This window comes from Silene latifolia, chromosome Y (assembly GCF_048544455.1).
Source record: "Silene latifolia isolate original U9 population chromosome Y, ASM4854445v1, whole genome shotgun sequence".
Lineage (NCBI taxonomy): Eukaryota > Viridiplantae > Streptophyta > Magnoliopsida > Caryophyllales > Caryophyllaceae > Silene > Silene latifolia.
In genome coordinates, this window is record NC_133538.1 from 397,964,648 (window position 1) to 397,990,011 (window position 25,364).

General features: G+C 41.8%; 1 non-coding gene across 1 annotated transcript; it reads left to right on the plus strand.

Annotated features, from left to right (window-relative positions):
* Positions 1-8,308: 8,308 nt before the first annotated feature.
* Positions 8,309-8,415, plus strand: LOC141636098 (small nucleolar RNA R71). The gene has a single exon (XR_012540734.1). It is a non-coding gene; the product is annotated as a small nucleolar RNA R71 (small nucleolar RNA).
* The last annotated feature ends 16,949 nt before the right edge of the window (positions 8,416-25,364 follow it).

The window sequence follows — 25,364 nt, forward strand, 5'->3', positions numbered from 1 at the left end:
AGCTTCCTTGTTTTCCAGGGCTTCTATATGGGTCTTGACGCGATCCAAGATGACCTTAAAAGTGGTGAGAAAGCTGGCTAGCTGAGCAGTTGTGACATCTCTATTGTTATCATGGTTGTTGTTGGACGAAGTGGAAGACGGGGCCATGGCCCTGAGGCAGAAAAACGGCTCACATTATAACTCAATCCGACACGGCTCAAAGACTGAACGCAGACAACACAAAGGGCGAGACAAGGATCATACTCAATAAGACGAGGATGACCGTGTGTGATACCTCGGTGCTGACTCGATTTATGACGTGACGGTGTTGACCAAACTTTTGACACACGTCCAATATAGTGGCGTAGAGCCATTGGACGAGTCTCTTGGTGAGACGACTCATAAGTAAAGACCCATAAGTACGTTTGCTTCGATTCGATAGACACGAGGCAGAAATGGAACGGTTGACTGAAGTTTTCGAAAATAGAAAGTTCCAAAAAAATTCATTTCTCGCTTTATGGACGGCTTTCGAAGATAGAGATCCCCGCAAGTCGGTCAGTTGAAAGGGTTGTCTTGAGTTTATTTTCAAAAGACGGTTTTGAGTTTGAATCGGCTCGGAAAACAATGTACTGTCTCCCAAGACGGTTTTTTTAAATTTAAAATTGTATGTTTTGAAAATCGAGTTTGGAATGTTTGAAGAGGTCTCGGGGACGGTGCATGGTCCTTGGGATATCGAAAGTGTCTCGAGAAAAGGGTGTGTGCTTTTCTTGGGTTTTGAAAGAGACATTGTCGGCGCGAATTGGGTTAAAATCCGTGTCTAGACGCGGCGATTTTAACGGCGTAAAAAAGGTGATTTGAAATGGTTGTAGAAAACCGAGTTTGAAAATCATCATTACGACGGCCTAAAAAGGCGTGTTGAAATGGTTATAAAAACCAGGTTTGGAAAATCGTCATTACGACGGCCTAGAAAGGCGTGTTGAAGTGGTTATAAAAACCGGTTCGAAAATCGTCATTACGACGGCCTAGAAAGGCGTGCAACGGTCGTCGAAAGACCGAGGTTTGAAATGGCCATTATAAAGGCGCAAAAGGGTATTTTTGAAATTTTGAAAATGACACGGAAGGACTTATGATCAAGTAGCACATAAGCACTCACAGTTTCATTATATTATGCATAATGCTGACACGGGTTTTGGCTTAGAAGAGTGGGTTACACACCAAGCAATCAAACCCCGATTTGTGAGAGGGATACCAATCCAAACAAAATGTGTAAGGAGGGTGCCCTAGCCTCGTGCTCGAAGGTGATGAAAGCTCTTTGACGAAACAAAAATTTATAACGTCAACGGTATGCTTGAATCAATCGGGATTCGAAACGCGGGGATGAGAAAACTCACGCTGACGAGATGAGCCAATTGGTCGAAGAGGGTTAGGTTGTGGGTTCGGACAAGGAATCGTCCCTCTTTAGGATCCTATCTCTAGAATGACTCTCGTACACCCTGGATAAGGTCGTCCATTATCCAAAGTTTCTGAGTAAGAGGTGAAGGTACGTATTGGGAAGCCCTTTAATCAGACACCCAATCCCGCCCGCGGAAGCGGCCTCTAATGATCGATCTTGGTTGGTTGAATGCAAATATTGATTAAACGGTTTAAGTGCATGAATGCGCATCCAATAATTTAAACCTAACATGTGAGAGCTTTCTAAGTCGGTTGATTTAATCCAAGTATCAAGTATAAGATGTCGAGTTGGATTAATGATTGATTTGCATGCAAGACGGAAAGAAAAGGCCTGTTTAGGAACGGGTCAGTCAACGGGTCGAGTTGGAACAGACCCTGCACCAGGCGGCCACATGAGACGCGAGCCTGTTGGCGGTGCAAGGGGGTCTCCCCTGGTTTTGAAACTAAGAAAGAAAAGGCCTGTTTAGGAACGGGTTAGTCAACGGTTATATGCCATGCTCAGACTATTTGAAAAACGTTTATGAAATGTGTTGAAAAGTGGGTATTTAAACTCGTTTTGGTTTGAAAGGGTCGTTTAGACCGTATTTGTTGATTTGAGGAACGAGACTCGAATAATCATCATTATTTTGATAATATTTCGTGTCGGGTTCTACTTGACATGGATAGTTTTGAGAATGATCATGAACTAATTGTTTTAAGTTCATTTGAATATAATTAGTCGATACTCATCATCGTACCCGGGTTAAAATCCGGCATGGTATGTGGAACTAAGGATGACTTTGTGTTGGTGACTAATATGTTTATTTTGGAAATGTAAAGAAATGATGAAAGGCTTTAAAATACCTCTCAAAATGTAAAGAATTAAATGAAAGGCTTTAAAATACGTTTTAAATGTTATTAACTAAATATTATCACCGGAACACGGATTAAACCGTCATGGTATTAAGAACCAAGGGTGAAAAATTTTTTATGGTTAACATTTATAAAAATAAATAAAAGGGTTTGAAAACATTCGAAATGGCAAAAACCGATTACAAATATGAAAATAGATTAATGAGGAAGGACGACAACAAACACGGTTGAGTTCTAACCTGGGCACCCTATTGAGGGGCGGGCCTCTGTGCAGAACAAGGGGCTTCTGCCTCAGGCCAAAACTCAGTTTTGGCTCGTCTATCCTATGTTTTGGATCGTGTTATGCATGTTTTAACATTTTATGGTCATAAAACAAGCAAAGACATGATAAAAGAAGGATTTTTACACCCTCATACTTACATGTTTGCTTGTGGCGAGAAACCGACGTAAGTGTAACAACTCGTTTGGTCGGAAAAGACTCGGTTTAAAACCGTTTTGGTAAGTAAAAAGAGTATTTTATTAAGATTAGTGACGGTGTAGTGGTCGAAATGGTCGGTCAAGTTATTTAATGCACGATGACGGTACCAAACAATGTGTAAGGCTTGTATTTACGATCGGTAGGTCGTAAATACACGTCGGATTGTGACTTAAGAAGTCGAGTCGAGAATTTTAAGGGAGAAAAGAGGGGCGGACACTCGCTTAAGTTCTTAAATGGAGGCATTTGAGGGGTATTTATAGGAAAATGAGTGGTTGTGTGAGTTTGAGCGACGTGGCCACCTGGGCTGCTCAAAGAGGAGCGAGCCATGTCGCGGGTCTTCGTGTTGTCTTGTCACTTTCACACAAGTGCAATGATGATTATTTCTATCCTAGGATTTGTAGTCACATGTTTGGTACTTGACGATTCATGAATCCGGGAAATTTTAATATAGAAGGTTTGAAATGGTTTTTTTTTGGTGGTTGACTCGGTTTTATAAGATGTCGAGTTGGATTTATGGTTGATTGGCATGCAAGACGGAAATTAAATATCCATTTACCGTATTAGGTTTATGGCGCATAACGTGATCCATTTGTCTTAGTAAGGCATTTTGCAAATGTGATTTTTGAATGAGCAAATAGTCATCTGATCCGTCCTATATCCGGGTTGGCCAGAGTCGGGATCGTCCTAGACTAATGCTGGAAAGGGAACACACCCTGCACCAGGCGGCCACATGAGACGCGAGCCTGTTGGCGGTGCAAGGGGGTCTCCCCTGGTTTTGAAACTAAGAAAGAAAAGGCCTGTTTAGGAACGGGTCAGTCAACGGTTATATGCCGTGCTCAGACTATTTGAAAAACGTTTATGAAATGTGTTAAAAAGTGGGTATTTAAACTCGTTTTGGTTTGAAAGGGTCGTTTAGACCGTATTTGTTGATTTGAGGAACGAGACTCGAATAATCATCATTATTTTGATGATATTTTGTGTCGGGTTCGACTTAACATGGATAGTTTTTAGAATGATCATGAACTAATTGTTTTAAGTTCATTTGAATATAATTAGTCGATACTCATCATCGTACCCGGGTTAAAATCCGGCATGGTATGTGGAACTAAGGATGACTTTGTGTTGGTGACTAATATGTTTATTTTGGAAATGTAAAGAAATGATGAAAGGCTTTAAAATACCTCTCAAAATGTAAAGAATTAAATGAAAGGCTTTAAAATACGTTTTAAATGTTATTAACCAAATATTATCACCGGAACACGGATTAAACCGTCATGGCATTAAGAACCAAGGGTGAAAAATGTTTTATGGTTAAAATTTATAAAAATAAATAAAAGGGTTTGAAAACATTCGAAATGGTAAAAACCGATTACAGATATGAAAATAGATTAATGAGGAAGGACGACAACAAACACGATTGAGTTCTAACCTGGGCACCCTATTGAGGGGCGGGCCTCTGTGCAGAACAAGGGGCTTCTGCCTCAGGCCAAAACTCAGTTTCAGCTCGTCTATCCTATGTTTTGGATCGCGTTATGCATGTTTTAGCATGTTATGGTCATAAAACAAGCAAAGACATGATAAAAGAAGGATTTTTACACCCTCATACTTACATGTTTGGTTGTGGCGAGAAACCGAGGTAAGTGTAACAACTCGTTTGGTCGGAAAAGACTCGGTTTAAAACCGTTTTGGTAAGTAAAAAGAGTGTTTTATTAAGATTAGTGACGGTGTAGTGGTCGAAATGGTCGGTCAAGTTATTTAATGCACGATGACGGTACCAAACAATGTGTAAGGCTTGTATTTACGATCGGTAGGTCGTGAATACACGTCGGATTATGACTTAAGAAGTCGAGTCGAGAATTTTAAGGGAGAAAAGAGGGGGCGGACACTCGCGTAAGTTCTTAAATGGGGGCATTTGAGGGGTATTTATAGGAAAATGAGTGGTTGTGTGAGTTTGAGCGACGTGGCCACCTGGGCTGCTCAAAGAGGAGCGAGCCACGTCGCGGGTCTTCATGTTGTCTTGTCACTTTCACACAAGTGCAATCATGATTATTTCTATCCTAGGATTTGTAGTCACATGTTTGGTACTTGACCATTTATGAATCCGGGAAATCTTAGTATAGAAGGTTTGAAATGGTTTATTTTTGGTGGTTGACTCGGTTTGACTTGTTGTTTGGATTTGAATTTTTGAGTCGGTTTTTGGTCCAGTGTCGGTTTTGACTCTAGTTAGTGTCATTGCGACCCCGTCGTCGTGCATTAAACACTCCAGGTACTTTTGAAAAGTTTTGAAAAGTTTATTTTCGAAATCGTTTTAAGTTTTCCGACATAAAGTTGTACACAAACTGTCGATCAAATGCCGCGAATCCAAAACATGTTGTAGTCCGATAATCATCGGGTGTTTGTTGGAGTCTTAGCAGATACTAGGTATCTACAGATGGCCTTTTGTTGATAAAGGAGTAGTTTAATCTTGATTTGAGGAAGTTTTGTTTTGATTTGGGTGAATTTGGTTGAGGAATTTGTGTTTTGTTTATGAGGGGATTGAGGGTTTTGAGGGAGAAAGGGTGTGTGTTTGTGTTTTTATAAGATAGAAATGAATTGGGGAAGGAGGGTGAATCCCGTGTTCTTGGCTAAGTAGTAGCACGGGACGAGCGTCTTGGACTGGGGACGCTCGGATCCTCAGTCAGTGCAGTCTGTTTTTCTAACCCGTGCTGGGACGCGTGGACTCTGCTGGAGACGAGCGGATCTTTTCTCTGGGGACGCTTGGATTTTTCAGAGGACGCTCGGATTCATAGTCAGTGTGAACCTTAAATTTTTGAAGCAGCCAGGACGCGCAGATTTCTCTTGAGACGAGCGGCTCCGTGTTTGGGATGAGCGTCCTAAATGTGATATTCTCAGATTTTGCAGCAGACGTATTTTCTTTAATTCCAGGACTCCCAAAACCCATGTCCTATAGACAGGACGCTCGTATCAGAGCCAGCTCAAGCGGATTCCCCCTGGGACGCTCGGGTTCTCCTTTGCACCCACGAGTTCACTTCCACCCGTGGGGATCTTCATTTCCCGTATCATTCTTTCTTCATTCCTTTTGTTCAACATTGTGGGTGCACTATGAAGGGTCGGTTTGCCTAGGCATTTGCTATCCCCACACTAGATCAAACACTACACATCAAAACACATTAAAATACCTCCCTCACTTTCTCTCATAATGAAAATCTTGATCAAAGTATGAAATTGCAAATCCAAAAGTGACAAAAATGCAATAAATGAAATAAAATGCTAGTTAAAAGGTTAGAATATTTACAAATGGTGGTTTAGGGAGGACTCCACCAAACTCTCATTCTTGAATGAGATGCCAAGGGGGAAAGGCCAAGGTGTTGTTGATGTTGCTCAACACCTTGTAGAAGTAATCAAAGGCTTGTTCATTTTCATTGTAAAGATCTTGCATAGACCTTTTCACATTGTGTTCTTTATAGTGCTGACTCGAGTCAAGATGGTCACCAAAGCCTTGGTCTAAGGTTATAGCATTCTCAATGTAGGGATTGACTAATCCATCGAATTCGCCATCCCATAGACCACAAACTTCATCAACTTGCTTCCCAATGGTATCATGAGTTGACAAGAGCAAGTCTTCTTTCTTGTTGTCATGGCCAATTAGGCCTTCTTCATTGCTTGTCATGGTTGAGCTATTCCAGCTCTCATTGTTGAGGAAATTTCCTTGCTCTTCGGATAGAGCATCTTCAATGTTATCCACTTTTTTCTTCCATGTGGGTGGTGATTCTTTACCCATAGCTTGATCTTTTCATAGAGATGCTAGCTTCTTCCTATCACTTTCTCGGCTATAGTGATCGATCTTGAAACATGGCTCATGTAGTCGGGGAGCTCTCATTGTTTTGTCGAGATTAAAAGTGATTGTCTCATCCCCCACTTAAAGCATGAGCTCTCCATGTTTCACATCAATCACCGCTCTCGCGGTATGCAAGAAAGGTCTTCCTAAAATGATAGGAATGTTGGTATCCTCCTCCATGTCTACAATGAAAAAGTCTACCGGGATGAAGAATTTGCCAATTCTCACGGGCACATCCTCCCATACTCCAAAAGGTATCTTTTTTGATCGATCCGCCATTTGAAGCGTAATGTTGGTGCACTTGAGTTCTCCCATTCCTAGCCTCTTTCACACCGAGTATGGCATGACACTTACACTTGCTCCAAGGTCACATAATGCTTTGTTGATTGTAGTGTCGCCAATGGTGCATGGAATAGGGAAACTTCCCGGATCTTTGAGTTTTAGAGGGGAACTCCCTTGTAGAATAGCACTACTCACTTTGGTAAAGGCAATATCCTCTAGCTTCCGGATGGATTTCTTCTTGGTAAGAATGTCTTTGATGTACTTTGCAGAGGCCGGAACATGATTGATCAATTCCGTGAATGGGATTGAGACTTCTAAGTTCTTCACAATCTCCATGAACTTTCCAAGTTGTTCATCAAACTTAGGCTTAGCTTGACGACTTGGGAATGGAAGTCTAATCATAATAGGCTCTTTTTCCTTAGCCTTCTCTTCACTCTTCTTCTTTGAAACTTCATTGGTGGTGGGTTCTTCTTCCTTAGAGTTCTCCATAACTCTTTACTTGTCACTAGCATTATCAACATCTCCATCAATTGGCTTCTTCGGCCCCTCATATCTTGTACCACTCCTCAAATGGATGACACTCACCGTCTCATGTCTTAGAGGATTACTTTGAGGTGGTAATTGCCCCTTTTGTCTTTGAGAGTTAGAAGATGCTAATTGAGTCCTTTGAGTTTCTAGCATCTTGGTGTGGGCTAGTATATTGTTGATGGTGATGTCTTTGGCTTGGCTATCTTTTTTCATTTGGTTGAAAAATTCTTGTTGATTCTCTTGCATTTAGAGGACCACTTTTTGAACATCAAAGCCTTGGTCATTGGTTTGATTGTATGAGGGTTGATTTTGATAACCTTGGCTTTGGTTGTAAAAGGGTCTTTGAGCTTGATTTCTCATTGGAGGTGGGGTGTATGTTGGTTGAGGGTTTTGAATATTTTGGCTTTTGTATGAAAGATTTGGATGGAATTTGGTATTCTCATTGTAATAGTTGGAATAAGGGGTGACACTTTTGTATGCTTGGAAAGCATTCACTTGTTCCCCTGCATTCACTTTGCTCATGTCCCAAAGTTCCACAACTCTCACATACTCCACTTGAAATTGAGGATGATGTCACAATAGCATTAACATGTTGTTTGGGTAATTTGGAAGCTTCACCAAGCTTAGCCATGGCCTTCTCAAACTTCAAATTGATGGTGTCAATATGAGCACTTAGTTGAGCACCCAAATGAGTGATGGAATCTACCTCATGCTTTCCTCCTCTAGTAGCCTTTTGAGGCCTACTATATTGTGAATTATGAACCGCCATCTCTTCGATTTTAGCCCATGTTTGATTGTCATCAACTTCGGTAAACATTCCATTGGATCCCATATTGAGAATGTTGCGGGAGTCTTCATATAGACCATTCCAAAATTGTTGCACAAGGAACCACTCGCTAAGTCCATGGTGTGGACAAGAACGATAAGTGTCCTTAAATCTCTCCCATGCTTCATACAATGATTCCTCATCTCTTTGCTTGAACCCGGTGATTTGGGCTCTCAACATATTAGTCTTCTCCGGAAGAAAGAATTTCTTGTAAAAAGCAAGTGCTAACTTCTTCCATGAATCAATACCAAGGGTAGCCTTGTCTAGGCTCTTCAACCATTGCTTTGCGGTACCAATCAAAGAAAAATGAAATAATACCCATCGGATTTGGTCTTGAGTAACTCCGGTTTGAGAAATCGCATCACAATAGTCATAAAAAGTCTCCATATGTGAATGAGGATCTTCACTAGGCATCCCTCCAAATTGACTTCTCTCAACTAGTTGTATGAATGTGGATTTGGCAATGAAATTACCGGTTAAATGTGGTGGTGTAGGAGTACCATTTGGTCGGCTCTCCTCGGTTGGTACGGAATGTGATGAAAATTAAGGCATTGTGGGTTGATTTTGTGGTGGGTTTTGTATTGGGTTATCCTCTCCTTCTCTTGTAAAAGGGTTGGTAAACTCAATGTTATTTGGTTGAATGTCCACAATCTCTCCAATACCTACAACTCTTGAAGTACTTCTAGCAACTCTTCTATTGTTGGTTAAGGTTCTTTCAATCTCAAAATCAATAGGTAATAAATTACCTTGTGATCTCCTAGTCATGCAAAATATCAAACAACTTGAAAACAATTAGAATAACCTTGAGGAGTTTTACTTCCCCAAGGTAAAGAAAGACACAACTAAAAACAATTAATGAAAATCAAATCAATTTAACACCTTTTCCGGCAACGGCGCCATTTTTTGTCCGGTTAAAACTCGTCGTCAAACGCTACCAACCAAAACAATATTTATAACTTCACAAACTACTCTTAGTAAAGAGGCAAGTAAAGGTCGGATCCCAAGGTACGGGTATTGATGTAGGATTTTCAATTGCAAGTAGCTATGTTTAAGGGTGTCACAATTTGGGTTGAGATAGGAGATAAACTAAACTAATCAACAAGATGAATAAAAACAAAGTAAAGCAATCAAGGGGATATAAACAATTGATTAAAGGAACTAGGTTATTATGGGTTCATAGAGGATTCATGGGAGTTGATCATACAAACATGTTCTCAATTATATATCAAGCACTTATTGTTTTGATGGGATTGAGTTAGTGTATATCTTACAATCCCTACGAAGGTTTGGGCCCCGGAGCCGAATCGGTTAGATTGTAAAACACCTAAAAGTCAACTTAATCCTTCCTATCCAACTATATGCATGGTCTAATGAGGCTCGAGTTGGTGTATAAGCTTACAAGCCTCATTGAAGAGATAGGTGATGGATAAAAAAATGCAAGGATTCATAGGCTCGCATTTCATCAAACATAACATGTGCATAAGTTGAAATCACAACAAGCAAGCAATTTAATTATGAAAACATATTAGAATAATCATAGATCAATCCCCATGTTTGTTTCCCCTAATTCCTCATTAACCATAGCTATGAAAACTACTCACTCATGATCAAGTTTAGCATGCTAATAAGGTTGTCAATCATACTAACAAAGCAAAACATGATGAATAAATGAAAGTGATTAATAATAATTAAACAAGATTAAGAGAGAATTATACATATGAAGATGGTTCTAAATAATAAAGCAAAGAATAATAGAAGTACTTGATGATTTATGGAAGGTTGTCAATCCTCCAAATAAATCCAAATAATTTTCTAATTACCCAAAATAAAGGAAGAACAATAGAGAAATTAAGGAAAGATTAAGATGTGATTAATATTGAGAAATTATATTACAACTAAATTTAGATGATTAAGAATTGATTAAGAGAGCATAAGAATTGATTAAGGGATGGTAAGAATTGATTAAGGGATGGTCATAATCTAGGTAGTACAAAGGGGTATTTATACTAAAAGATTAGGTACAAGGATTAGGGTTACTAAGGGCTTAAATGACTATTAAGACCCTAAGAAAAGTTGAGGAAATGCTACTCCCGAGGGAAATGAGCGGATCCTCCTTGCTAGTCCTGCCTCAGTCCGCTCGTCCCGTGGTATGGCACGGGCTGTTCTGCCTTGTGATCCGCTCGGATCATGGGGAAGACGCTCGTCCTGGGAACAAGACGCTCGGACCCTGGTGTTCTGGGACGCTCGGATCGTGCACGATCCGCTCGGTTTTCTGGGCATAGAGCTTCTCTTCTTTTGCTCCTCAACAATCTGCAAGAATCGTGTTGGGGATGCACGGATCCTTTCATCATTGCCCATTTCACTTTATTATCTACTTAGGCCTCTAGTGTTGGTCTTCTCTTTGATGCTTGGTCATTAGATGCAATCCATTTAGCTCCATTTCGCCTCGTAAATGCAAGGTTAGCAATCTTTTCCTACCAAGGAGACAAAACCTCAAAGAATATGCAAAACGGGAAACTAAAGATGGTAAATGTCCCAATTATGTGCTATAAAGCATTGGAACGAGGTTAATTCGGGGACTAAATATGCTCAAATATGAGTCACATCAACAGAAGCTTGCTTTAAGCTAAAGCACGCCATTCAAGATATGATTGAGAAAGGAGATACCCTTACCTCTGCCAACAAAACCAAATAACAAGACAAACCCCTTGGTAATCCATGCCATCTCCGACGACGAGCCAACCTTGGATTGCCCACACCTCATCCTGCCTATTGAGGACAAGGTGACCGCCTTAAAAGAGGACACCCCGGACGGGATGTTCGTATTCAGTGCCGCAACCATGCTCACCATGTTCCAGCAGGTTGAAGAAGCCATAGCCAGTCTCTCAGAAAAGATCATCCGACTTGAGGACGCCTAGCACCGGCTTGTATTAAACCCACCAACACCAACACCATGCCCAAGCGAGGGTCCTCCAAGCACCTAAAACTCCCAGTTCCAGATAGGATTGCTCTCGCGACCATTATGGCATGCACCCCATAATAATTAACCCCACAATAATCAACCCCACAAAAACTACCCCCACAAGAACTTCCCCTACAAAAACAATCCGCCGAGGAATACCCCTCCAAGGTACGCTCGCGATCTCGAAATCAATGGTATCTGGAGAGAACACGCAGAGGATGTCTACATTGTTTTGGGAAAAGGCAAACGGGCAAAAGAGATCGGTCACCTTACCCGATCCGGACGGCCCTAACAGAATCCGAACAATTCAACAACTAATCCAACAACAAATGACAAAGTCATCCCGGACGCGGACGTTCAACCCAAGATTCCCAAGAACTCAATCCTTAAGCAACTACAAAAGGCCAAGGCCGAAATATCCATTTGTCAACTGATTGCCACATCCTTCGAACATCGGCAGGCTTTGCTACAAGCCTTGGGGAAGTTGACAGTTCCCTCTACCTCCTCTCCTGAAGAAGTGGTAGCACAAATGACTAAAGATGTCCCTGGCCTGAGCAACCCAGTCATCTTCTCCGACGAAGATATCCCTCTGTTCGGAGGCAATCATAACTTGGCCCTATACATCATTGTGCAGTACCTAAAAAGGAACGTGCCTATGGTCCTAGTGGATGACGGATCTGCGGTCAACCTCATCCCCCTCTAGACGGCTCATAAAGTGGGCATCAAGGAAACTGACTTGGTCCCGACTAATCAAGGAGTACGCGCCTATGACGGCACTCGTTATATGGTCGCAAGGCTCATCACCTTGACCATTCCAACATGACCCCTGGAAAGACAAGCCAGTTTTCAGGTGGTCGATAAAAACGCCTTCTTCGACATGCTACTTAGACCCCCTGGATTCATGTGGCCAAGGCCGTCACTTCCACCCTTAATCAGAAAATCAGGGTCCCCTTCAACGCGAAAACAATCACAATTCTTGCATCCCCGATCAAGGCTATCATGAAGAAGGGAATAGCTTCTCAGGTTATTGAGGAGGAAGACAACGAAATGTCGGGTTTCCAAGTTGTGAATGCCCTAACCGATGAATCAACACCCTTGGATTGTGACCCATTCTCAAACCTCACAGTCAACCGCATCATGATGCACCAGGGTTATTTCCCAGGCCTACCTCTCAATCCACTGAAGAGCACCTTGCCTCCCATAAAACAGGCCAAGGTTCCCAGCATCCCCTTCGGGCTAGGCTATGAACCGACCGATGAAGACATCCAGGAAATGGGTCTCCTGGTATGGAAGCGGAAAAAGCAAGGAGTCATCCTCTAACCCTATCACTTGACTCTCAATGGCTACTTCGTTCCCGGGGGAGAGTCCGAGCTTTACAACGGCTTTCCTGAGCCAATCTACGACCCCGTAGCAAAGGTCAAACACCCGGGCGTAGAAGTCTTTCAAGACTACTACTTCATCCCCGACAACACCAAAGCTGCATCAACCAAATTTGAATCAACCCCTTGTCTAGACGGGTAAGACGTGAGTCTCCTCTTCGGAGAAGACAACATCAAACACCTCGTCTATGAAGACATCATCAACATCGCTCTCAAGGACAACCAGTTCCAACCCACTGACTTAATCTCTGATGCTGACCCAGAGAAAGCAACCCAAGGCTGGAGGGAGACTATCAAATGGACCGATCACCAAGACCGCATTCTCAAGATCACAATTCGAGAAGGCCCCATGTTCAAAGTGGGAAGTGAAGATGAGATTGTGCCTGAGTCTGAGTCTGATGAAAAACTTAAATTAGAGTCTGTCTTAGCTTCTAGCACTCCTAATGTCCAGGTCAAAGTACCTTTTCCACTATTTTATCACAAACTTATGGCTGCCTTAGAGGCTGAGTCAACTAGGGTCATCCCCACTTCCACAGAAGGTAACAACCTTGAGCTTGTTCCAAGGGCCACCTCCTCTATTGTGTCGCCTCTGACTGCCCACGAGATGTTTGTCCTATCCGAGCTTTTCGCTCAGGTCGAATTAATTAATGCTAAGTTTGCCTACGACTCGTCTCAATTTAACTGAAATGCAATTCTGAACGAATATGAGGAATTTGACTTGAATGACTACCCACCCCACCTAGCCAAAGAACTTGACAAACGAAAGGATAGGACACCCATCATTGAGGAGACCGAACCCATTAATGTAGGGACCGACAATACACCTCAAGAACTTAGGATAGGGACCACCCTTGACCCCTCAGAAAGACAGCAGTTCATCGACCTCTTACACGAATACAAGGACGTATTCGCATGAACCTACAAAGACATGCATCCCACTGTTATCACATAACTTGTGATAAATCCATTAATGTAGGGACCGACAATACCTTATATCCATAAATCCCAACTTTGTCAATTGCTATTTCCTTTTATTCAATGCTATTTTTAATAACTTGAATTTATCTCTAAGTATTTCTCTAGTCTTCTTACCAGACTTGGGCTCTTTAACTTGAAAGATGCTCCCACTGTTATCACATAACTTGTGATAAAGTCATTTATAGATGGATTCACTCTGAATCCCTATTTTGACCAACTTATCACAATTTACTTAAATTTCTTTTGTAGAATTTGCAATGCACAAAACTAAAACACTTTTCTAGTTTCTTACTCCTTCGTCAATAAAATCATCCTAAGATTACAACAAATCCCTTTAAGTTTGGAAACTAAAGTTTGTGCAACCCTTCAACACCTAACTTAGTTTATCATCCAAACAATCAAACAAATCCTCAATTATTCTTTAAAGCTTTCACAAGACCATCTTATGAAATAACTTGATATTGACTTATTATGCTCCTAGCATATGGTTCATCACAACACGTGCGTCTGTTGGCATACATGATCATTCTAATGGCGAAAACATTAGTAATCGATTTCATGTGATCAACAACTTAATAGGTTCAGTGAGTGACTATGACTCCATCATAGTAATTCCACTTCCATAAACATGAATAGCCTATTCAACCTTGTTGATGTACAACAGATACGAAAGATCTTATCCTCATAAGACTCTCAACTCTATGCCAATATACTCTCACATGGATTCGGTAATCTAAAGTATATTGCACCTTCTCCTAGTCTCCCAATCACTCTTAACAAAAGAGAACATTGGTACATTATTCTCAATAAGTAATATGTCATCAACATATAAGACATGTAGAAATGATTCTGGCTTCCACTTAACTTCATGTATAATCATGATTCTTCAATCATGTGAATGAAACCATTCACTATTATCAAATGAACGAAAATTATAATCCTTTAATGCTTGCTTAAGACCATTTTAGGATCACTTAATAAAGCTACGCATAATATGTTAGGATTCTTAGATCTTTATCTAAGGTTTGTGTTCCAAACATATCCTTCTCAAAATTCGCATTTTAGAAAAGCGAATTTTTAATTGTCGTTCTTCATCAAAATGAAATGAAATGCGGCATTTCCTAACATAATTAATCTTGATCAACATCTTCATGTTAATCTATGCTTTTAAGCACTCTAAAGCTCTATTCACTTTAAGGAGACCCTCGCCTTTAAGTAAATCTACTTTTGAGTAACAATTTTCGGATTATAATGCTACGGCTCGTATGTAATAAGGTCATAATACCATCACTTTCACAAAGTAATATTTTAACCAATAAGACATGTGTGATAAACTCCCACTGAACTATACTCTTACTCTATACTTCCATTACTTTCACAAAGTAACACTTCAACTGTAAGAGATGTTTGTGACGATCCCATTTACTCCCACTCTATCTCTCAGAAATACATCTATTTTCTTGAGAGATAGCTTTGTGAGTTACTGATACGTGCTTTTTATATAGTCTTTTTAGCCTATTTCAGCACGTATTTCTATGCATTTTTATACTGTTTTTATAGTCTTTTGCCCCGAATTGGCTACTTTGGTTCGTTTTGTCCATTTTGTAGAAATGAACGCGAAAGTAGTGGAATCGTACTCTTTTTCGTCCTTTTTGCATGCATTTAGAGGAGACGGGATTTTCTAGAGTGAGATACTGCATTGGGAAGTGTCATGGCACAGATTACGAGGCATTCAGGCGAGGACTCAAGCTGATTTGAAGTCAAAGTACTCGATCGAGCAGTTTTACCACTCGATCGAGTGGTTTCTACGTCCTCTGATGGTCGATCGAGTGGTTTTCCACTCGATCCCTAGCTTGCTGAAAGATGGGTTACTGGATCGAGTAACTTTCAACTTGATCGAGTAGATGCTGCTGAAGATTTGCTCGATCGAGTGGTTTTAATCCACTCGATCGAGTGGTTTCGCTATTATGGGCTTTAATTAGCCTGTGTTATGTTTATTTCGCAAAACTTTACTGCTTTCCTATTTAAACCTACGTTAACTAGGTTATTAGGATAATCTTTTATCTATCTTTTCATTATCTAAACTTTCTACTGTAAACTTTGTTACGTTGCTTTTCTCTTCACTGTAACCTTGCTCTTGGATCTATTTTCGCTCAGTTTTTGTGTTCTTTACGCCGAAATTTGCACGATTGTAATCCTTTCTCTTCCCTTAATAATAGTTAATCAATTGTTGCTTTAATCATTTGTTCTATTTCGATTATTCCTCTGCCCTAATTTCTCTTTTATGCAATTTATTGTTTATTTCATAATGTTTACTGCTGGAAAATTATTTGTTGTTAGGTTAATTAGCGACATGAGTAGCTAAACCCCTTTCATGTTGGGATTAGGGGATCTGCGGTAGGAATGTGACGATGTAGTGAATGAATTAGATGAATTGATTATAAGACTCTGTCACCATAGCAATTTAATTGTATTTATTCGACTTAGTTGAGTGCATACTTCTGAGTTAACCTTTAATCTGGCTAAAATTAATCCTAGATCGAAAGATTGGACTAAATAGGCCTGCTATGAACAGTAGACTACCCTGACGAGAATGAAAGTTAAGTTAGTGGTATTTTAGGATAGAAAGTGGACCGAAAGGACCTTTCAACATCCGTCTTACATTAATTCGTCTGAGTCATTTACAGCTGAGTCACTGGACTACCGTAGTGAACCGAATTCCTGACATGTCCCTCTCTATCTGATAGTTTAATCTTATTTCTTGCCTTTATTGCTCTTACTCCTTATCTCTCTTTCCCTTAAAACTCGTAGTTTAGATAACAAATCAAATAACCCCCCCCCCCCCCTCCCATTTGTGACCAAATAGACGGACTACTACAGATATCTTGCCTCCCTGTGGAGATCGACCTGACTTCCCTAGCTATATAGTTAGTTTAGTTAGTTTATTTTTGACAGGTACACGACAGACGTGTCAAATTTTGGCGCCGTTGCCGGGGAGGCAATTGCCCTATTTTTTTTCGTTCCGTTTATTTTATCCGTCTCAGGGAATTTTTATTCCTTGAGGCCGTTATTATTTTCTTTCAGTGTTGTTTATGCCCAGGTCAGACAGGTTTGAATTAGTTTCAGCTGATTCAGAGCCAGAGAGACTGTTCAGGCATAGACTCCATCTGCAGAGAAAATCACGAAAGGAAGACTTGAGTACTTTCGAGCCAGAGCTACATCACTCTCTTTTCAAGACAAATCCGATTTCTACAAAGAAAGATGCCTAAGCTTTCCAGTCATTCTGTGCCTAAAGCATCCTCTATTCCGAAGGGTTTCAATCTCCAGACTGAGGATGGGAATACATTTGACATCCGTCCTTCTTATATCAATCTGGTGGAGAGAAATATTTCTAGAGATGTGGCAGGTGAAGATCCGAGGAAGTATATGGAGACCTTTACCGATTACTGTTCTACTATCCCCGCCACTAAGGGGGTAACTCAAGATAAGATTAAAGAAGTTTTATTTCCTTTCTCTTTAGCTGATTCAGCAAGGGAGTGGCTGACTGACTTGGACCACACAGCTGCTGGGGTTACAGATTGGGAGTCTCTTACTCTTACCTTTTACAAGATATATTTCCCTCCACAACGCACCAATCTGCTAAGGGCCAAGATTACTAGTTTCAGACAGGCTCCCGATGAAAGTTTCTATGAGGCGTAGTCACGATTCAAGAAGTTGGTGAGGTCTATTCCTCACCATGGTTTTGACCCATGGTTCCTAGCTAATCAGTTCTACAATGGGCTGTATGACGACCAAAGAGCCATACTTGATGCGGCATCTAGTGGGAGATTCCAGGAAAACACCGATGATGATAAGGGATGGTCCCTTATTGAGGAGATGGCGAATCACAGTGCTGAGTATGGTAACCCGAGGGATGGGATTAGGACAGTTCATGCAGTTGATAAGCAGGTTTTGGCTCAGACGGTCCATGTTCTTACTAGAGGAGAGACCGTCATATGTGAGAGATGTGGGAGTAATGATGGCCACACTGCTGTTGGCTGTCTTGTAGAGAAGGAACAAGTCCTTGCCTTTCAGCAATATAGGCAAGGAGGAGGTTCCTATTACAATAATCAAGGGGCAGTCCACCCCAATTTGAGGTGGACTAGTCAAAATGTGCTTAATCCTACTCCTCCTCTGCACCAGCAGCAGCCTTATGTTCCTCCACATAAGAATCAACAAGGCTTTCAAAAGCCTCCTTCCTTTACTCCTCCTAACCATGGTGAATCATCTTCCGGTGGGGTGAGTGAAATTGGTGAGCTTAAGTCTATGTTGCAAGCTTTTACAAAGCAGTTTCAGCTGAGTGATCAACAGAAAGATGCATCCAAAAGGCACTTGAAACTCAAGTTGCCCAACTAGCCATGAATCAGTCCTCAAGAAAGCAGGGTCAATTACAGACTCAAAATGAGAAGAATCCACACGAGACGGTAAACTTGATAAATCTGAGAAGCGGTCGTTCTTATGAGGGACCGGAAATACAAAAATCAGACCCGATGAGAGCTGTAACTGATGATGAACAGTGTTCTGTCGAAGAAAGTGAGCTCACGGCAAAGCAAGTGCTCAATCGACTGGTTTCAGGTGGTCGATCGAGCAGATTTAATGAAGAAAGTGCTCGATCGAGTGGTTTTTCCACTCGATCGAGTGAACAGGAAGAGCAGACTGGTCGATCGAGTAGTTTTTCTACTCAATCGAGTGAAGAGCAAAATGGAGTTGCTCGATCGAGTGAAAATTTCACTCGATCGAGTGATATTATTGAAGATTATACACGATTGAATGGGTATATTGGTCGATCGAGTAGTTTTGATGACGGGAAGCTTATTCGAGCGCCTGCTAGTGCTCGTTTAAGCGATAAAATCACCGGAAAGACCTCGTTCGAGAGCTAAGAAGCGTCCAAAGGATACAGAACTCACACCGGAAGATACATTGGAAGAGAGAAACAAGGGACTCGAGATACCTATCACGGTTCCCTTCCCGAGGCGGCTGCAGAATACTAAAGCTACTCAACAATTCGGCAAATTTGTCGAACTTCTAAAAAGCTTGGAAGTCACTGTTCCGTTCACTGAGTTGCTGACAAAGCTACCCTCTTATCTTAAGTTTATGAAAGAAATTTTATCGCGTAAGAGGAGTATTAGTGATAGTGAGACCGTGGCTTTAACTGAGGTGGGGTCAGCCCTATTTCAAAATAAGTTACCTCCTAAGCAGTCAGACCTGGGTAGTTTTTCAATTCCGTGTCATATCGGTAACTATTTGGTTGATAATGCGCTATGCGATCTAGGCGCTAGCGTGAGTGTCTTACCGCTGTCTCTGGCTAAGAGACTTGGTTTGACAAAGCTGAGTTGCACCAACATGACAGTCCAGATGGCCGACCGTCGTATATCACGGCCACTAGGTATAGTATAAGACGTACCTGTGAGGATCGCGAGATTCTTTATTCCCGTTGATTTCGTTATCTTAGACATCCCCGAAGATGCACACACCCCTATTATTTTAGGGAGACCATTTTTGTCTACTGCTCGTGCAGTTATCGACGTCAGGGGGAAGACTTTGACCTTTCAGGTAGGGGATGAGGAGCTGATTTTTCATCGCTAAGTCCCGGAGGGCTCCCATGCAAGCTCAGCCTTGCAATGCTCTCTCTTCTATTGACCCTATTATTGACACTCCAGTTGAAAATTTGGAGTATTGTGCTGCAATTGTTACCCCTCCGCCTCAGACTGAGAGGAAAAAGGAGGAAAGTTTGTCTGTTTTCCTTGCTGTAGGTACAAATGAAAGCAATGAAGGAGCTGTCAAAGGGTGTTGTGCAACTGCTGTCAATCAAATTGGAAGTAAGGATGCTAAAGATGGTAATAGAGGAGCAAGGACGAGGAAAGTTCGCGCCTATGTGGATGTGAACTACGCCCCTCCTAACATTGCTGAGATGACGTCCTCCAGTCAGGAGCCCTTCAAGGGGCTACTGAATTGCATTGGGAATTAAGCGGGGAAATGCCCCGTGTAACACTTTGTAATAGATAATTTTTGAATTATCCGTTGAATTTGTTTTGATGCTTTTTATTAGGACAATTAGCTTATAGACTGTTTTTAGCGTAGATTTAAGACTATAGACTGTTTATATGCGTATTTGGTATGTTGGGATATTTTTGCACGTGTTTTTATGCAGGTTTGGGGAAGTTTTACGCATTCCAAAGGAAGAATTGACAAAATTCAAGAGCTTACGCGAGAAAAGAGCTCGATCGAGTACTTTTTGTACTCGATCGAGTGAAAAAATGGTCGATCGAGTGTTTCCTTTAGTCGATCGAGTAAAGCAATAAGTGGGACTTCTCGATCGAGTGGAATTTTACTCGATCGAGCAACAGGGTCATCAAAAGTCCTCGATCGAGTGGTTTAAAACCACTCGATCGAGTGAAAATGCACAGGACGCAGGGAGTTTTACTCTAAACTCTATTCTTTTGCTTTCTATTTCATTCTCTCCTAATTTTCGACTAACCCCTTCCCTATTTGCGACAAAAACTCCCCCAAATCCCCTTTTTTTCTTGCTCAATCACCAAATCCGCCTCCTACAATCTATTGCTTGCTAATTAATCTTTCAAAACCCCTTAATTTCCCCCTTGATTGTGCTCGTTTTCACGGTTTTAAAGAAGGGCTAGAGTTTGCGATTTTTTCGAACAAAAATCGCCTCTTTTGCTTGTTTATTTGAAGATTATTTGCAATTTGTAGGTTGTATTCATCAAGTAAGTGTTTCCTCTACCTTTATTGCATTTTGATTTCATTATTTTTGCAATTTTTTGAGGTAAATTGGAATTAGGGTTTCGAATTTGTTGGGACAGTCGAATTTTTTTCGACTTTACTTGTCTTTATTGGCCCTTATTTGTCTTGCTTGATGATATATCCCCTTTGCTCGTTGAATGTTGCATGTTTATTTCGATTATTACACGATTTTCGCGATTAGAAATTTTTTCAAAATTTTCGATTTGTCGACGTTCATATCTTTGCCAAGATTTAATTAACCTCAGTTGTTTTTACTTGCTACTGTTGTTAACTGCTATCCCCGTTCCCTATCGTTGTTTGCCTACTGTAACTCGAAATTTTGGAGGATTGTTGGGAATTGTGTGCTGTAAGTCAAAATTTTCGACTGGTAGGGGTTTCACATGTTGTTTCTGCTGGTTTTTTGTGCTGATTTTAGCCACTTTTAGCCGTTGTTTCTTATCATACCCCTTACCCTTTGTATACAGGATGGATTCTAGCTCTTTACCCTCTACTAGTTCGTCCTCTAATCCGTCTCTGTCTGAGGCAGTGGCACCTGCTGTTGCCACTGTCTCCACTTTAGTGACTACCGCAGCCCCAGTGTTCCTAGTTTCAGCTGCCGGTAAAGTTTTTGCTTCAGCTAGCTCTGATGCTAGCTCAGTTCAGGCTGCCACTTCTTCTACGGTCACCACCACTGCTAGCACTGCTGCTAGTTCCTCTTCAGTGGTGGCCATAGCAGCCACTACTCCTACACCAGCCACTACTTTTACTCCTGTGGTGGAATCGCCAGCAGCCGCAGCTGCTTTCAGAGCAGCCCTGGTCCCTCACTCCGTCACTGCACGGGCTACTACTTTGGGTTCCAGAGGCCGGGGTCGTAGACAGTCTCGTTCTGCGCCAGCCCCAGCCACCTCTACTTCTACTGCTTCTCCTTCAGCTGCTGCTTCTACTTCTGGCACAGTCACAGTCCGAGGGGACACTTCCCTCGACTTTCACCCAGATTTTCCGCTGGTACATTTTATTAACGCTTTACATCGTAAGAAATTTTATGACCTGCTAAGCTGTGTGCATGTTCCTTCCCGATTTCTAGAGAAATCGGCACTTGTGAGACTCGGTATTTACGAGTCGGTTTGTGACTTACTACGGGGCACGGGGATGGCCGGGCTCCTCACTATGGGCGGCCGTACTTTTCTGGAGCAGAGCCTCGAGTTTCTCAGCTCCTTTACCTTCTCCTCAGGGGCACACGATGCTGACCCCTCTAGTTCTTCAGTGTCCTTCCGGTTGTTTATCCGGACCTTTCCGATGACCTTAGGGGAGTTTGGTAGGTTACTTGGCCTTACCTCTATGGGCGCGATTGCCGCCCCTAAGAGGGTCTTCCGTCAGCTTTGGAGGACCCTGGCCCACATCACTTTTCAGGAGCGAAAGCTCCAACAGGTCCACCTCCCCGCTGTCCGTTGTTTCCTTAGACTGATGGGGAGCACTATTTTCGGCCGAAAGGAGCCGAACAACATCACAAACACCGAGCTCTCCATCCTGGGTGGTTACCAGAACATCGACTGTGAGGGTCCTTTTACCCTCAACATAGCATACTTGACCGACCAGTACCTTCAGAGCCAAAGGAAGAAGGAGACGGGAACCATTGCCTGCGGTGGCATAGCCACCATTCTTGCCCGTTCCTTGATCCCGGTTTGGCCTCGTGACTTGCAGTACCTCCAGGAAGAGAGGCTACTGAGTTTGGATGCCATGCTTTCTCAGCATTGGCTTACCCCAGACTACCAGACATGGAAGATAGACGGCTTCCTGTCTGTAGACTTACCTTGTGAGACTCTCCCCCGTTTAGAGCCCCTTCCTACTATTGCTAGGGGCGCCCGCCTGCCACCACTGCCTGACCTTCACCTTCCACACCGACCACCTCCCACCACACCCGCCACCAAGAAGCGGCATCTTGAGACCAGAGAGGGGTCTACACCTTCAGGGAGCACCCAGCCTTCCACGGCTGCTCCCGTACCGACCCCTACTCCCACTACTACTACCACTCCTACTTCCACTCCCACTGAGCAGACACAGACTCGGCCGGACCTACCGGCTACTTTCGTACCACCTCCTCCCTTTGTGGCGCCCGCGTTCCTGGACCAAGGGGGCGCCGTTTACGGTTTGTTGCTTGAGGTTGCAGAGCGTCAGGCTCGTATGGAGAGGGACTTGGCTCTTGCTTTACACCCTCTGTACGAGTACCACTTGCGGCGTCACCGACCAATTTCAGAGGGTTGGCCACACCCTTCCTTCTTCTGGTACCCACCTGAGGGGTACTCGGTGTCTGAGGAGGAGAAGGACGAGGACCCAGAGGTGGCAGTGGATAGAGCTCGTGCTGAGGAGCAGAGGAGGAGAGAGGAGGAGAGAGACCCGGAGTTCAGGGTGGAGGACGTCCGTGACAGTGACGGCGACGACGACGACGAGTAGCTACTGGTCTACTCACTTCCCCAGTTTTCTGGCTGGTTTGGGGAAGTTCGTATTTTGTATGTATCTCTTACTCTTTTATTTTTGTCTCCTTTTATTTATTGTTTTTATTTTCTTTTGGTTGTATATTCCCGTTCCCCTGTATATATCTGCTGGTGTATGCTGGAGGACAACGAGGGCGTTGTCCGTTTTGGTTTGGGGAAGGTATTGCATCCTTTTGAGTCTGCATTTGCATTTGTTTTTGCATTCACGTTTATTTCTCAGCTTGCATTGTTGTTTATTTCATTAAAAAAATCAAAAATCCAAAAAAATTAGCTATATTCACGTTTATTTTTGCATATAGGTTGAGTCGGAACGCTAGATTTCCGTGTTGATAATGCACTATAACTTGTCTTTTTGCTTGAGCCTTGCAATTCTTTTGATAGTTATTAGCTTTGTCATACGTATAGTCTACGAGTTTCTGTTCAAATATAGGTGACTGTTTAGACTTGACCTGATAAATTGGCAAACTACTTGAAAATTCCGAGTTTTAGAGCCTTATAACTGGTGACATTCATGACCAGTTCATTAGGAATTGAGAGTAGTACTCCTTGCGTAGCATGTTCATCTTTTTTGCACTTTTATGACATTCAATTTCTCGTCAAATGCACATATTCGGGTTTGTGGTTGGTGTCATATGCAGGGAGGTGCTTGCAAATTTCCCTTTCTTTATATTTTTCACCCATTTAGCTCCATATTAGCCAAATTTGCCTTTTTGACCCATTAGCTACATTCCAAATTAAACCTGCCTAGTCAAGCTAGTTAGTATATTCTTTTGGATATGAGTTTTCCGGTTGCATTTTGGCCCGTATTTCTGTGTTGGAATTGTTGGAAAATAGAGGAAGGAGGAAAAAGAAAAAAAGAATTGAAAAAGAAGAAAAAAAAAGAGAAAGACGTGAAAGTGAGAAAAAAAAGAAAATGAAAAAAAAAGAGAAAAAAAAAAAAGAAAAGCTGAACGTGAACAGGAGAAAAGAAAGAAAGTTTGAAAAAATTTGATTTGTCTCAATTAGGTATTTCAGACGGTGTTTGAAAAAGGAAAGTTTGTGACCGTCTGACTCCTCCACTCTTATTCTATATTTTTGAGGAGATTGTGTTTGAGTTTAGTGAGTTTTGTGCCAAATGAAGGGCACTTGTAGTTAGTTTTTCAGTCAGTTGAGATTCAGATGGTTTTTATTATGGTCCTGTTAGGAACTAGCTTGACGCTTTTACCTCCACATTTCCATAACATGTTTGCCCTTTCTCACCTGAACCTCACTATTCCCAAATTATTTGTAAGCCCTCGGCTGTGACGGACATTATCGGTTGGAGTGTGCGCATTAGTACTTGAATTGTCTTTCATTTTTGTTGCATGCATGCTATGTAGGTCGCAGTCTAGGTGAGTGACTATTTTCTCTTTCTCTCTTATACATATACTTTCACCCTTTGCTTCATGAGAGAAGAGTGACCACGAGAGAGTCCGATTTTGTTGGTCTTGCAAGGTCGATAGGTTGACTATATTTCTGAACAACTCATAACTCGTTTGCGTATTGACTGCTTAGCTTTAGCTGTTAGTTTTTGTTGCATTAAATTGGTTCAAGTAGACAAGTTAAGCTAGCTCTGAGTTATCATTTCCGTTCCATTAGTTGCATTTTAGTTTACTCGAGGACGAGTAAAGGTTCGGTTTGGGGAGATTTGATACGTGCTTTTTATATAGTCTTTTTAGCCTATTTCAGCACGTATTTCTATGCATTTTTATACTGTTTTTATAGTATTTTGCCCCGAATTGGCTACTTTGGTTCGTTTTGTCCATTTTGTAGAAATGAACGCGAAAGTAGTGGAATCGTACTCTTTTTTGTCCTTTTTGCATGCATTTAGAGGAGACGGGATTTTCTAGAGTGAGATACTGCATTGGGAAGCGTCATGGCACGGATTACGAGGCATTTAGGCGAGGATTCGAGCTGATTTGAAGTCAAAGTACTCGATCGAGCAGTTTTACCACTCGATCGAGTGGTTTCTACGTTCTCTGATGGTCGATCGAGTGGTTTTCCACTCGATCCTTAGCTTGCTGAAAGATGGGTTACTCGATCGAGTGACTTTCTACTTGATCGAGTAGATGCTGCTGAAGATTTGGTAGATCGAGTGGTTTTAATCCACTCGATCGAGTGGTTTCGCTATTATGGGCTTTAATTAGACCGTGTTATGTTTATTTCGCAAAACTTTACTGCTTTCCTATTTAAACCTACGTTAACTAGGTTATTAGGATCATCTTTTATCTATCTTTCCATTATCTAAACTTTCTACTGTAAACTTTGTTACGTTGCTTTTCTCTTCACTGTAACCTTGCTCTCGGATCTATTTTCGCTCAGATTTTGTGTTCTTTACGCCGGAATTCGCACGATTGTAATCCTTTCTCTTCCCTTAATAATAGTTAATCATTTGTTGCTTTAATCATTTGTTCTATTTCGATTATTCCTCCGCCCTAATTTCTCTTTTATGCAATTTATTGTTTATTTCATAATGTTTACTGCTGGAAAATTATCTGCTGTTAGTTTAATTAGCGACATGAG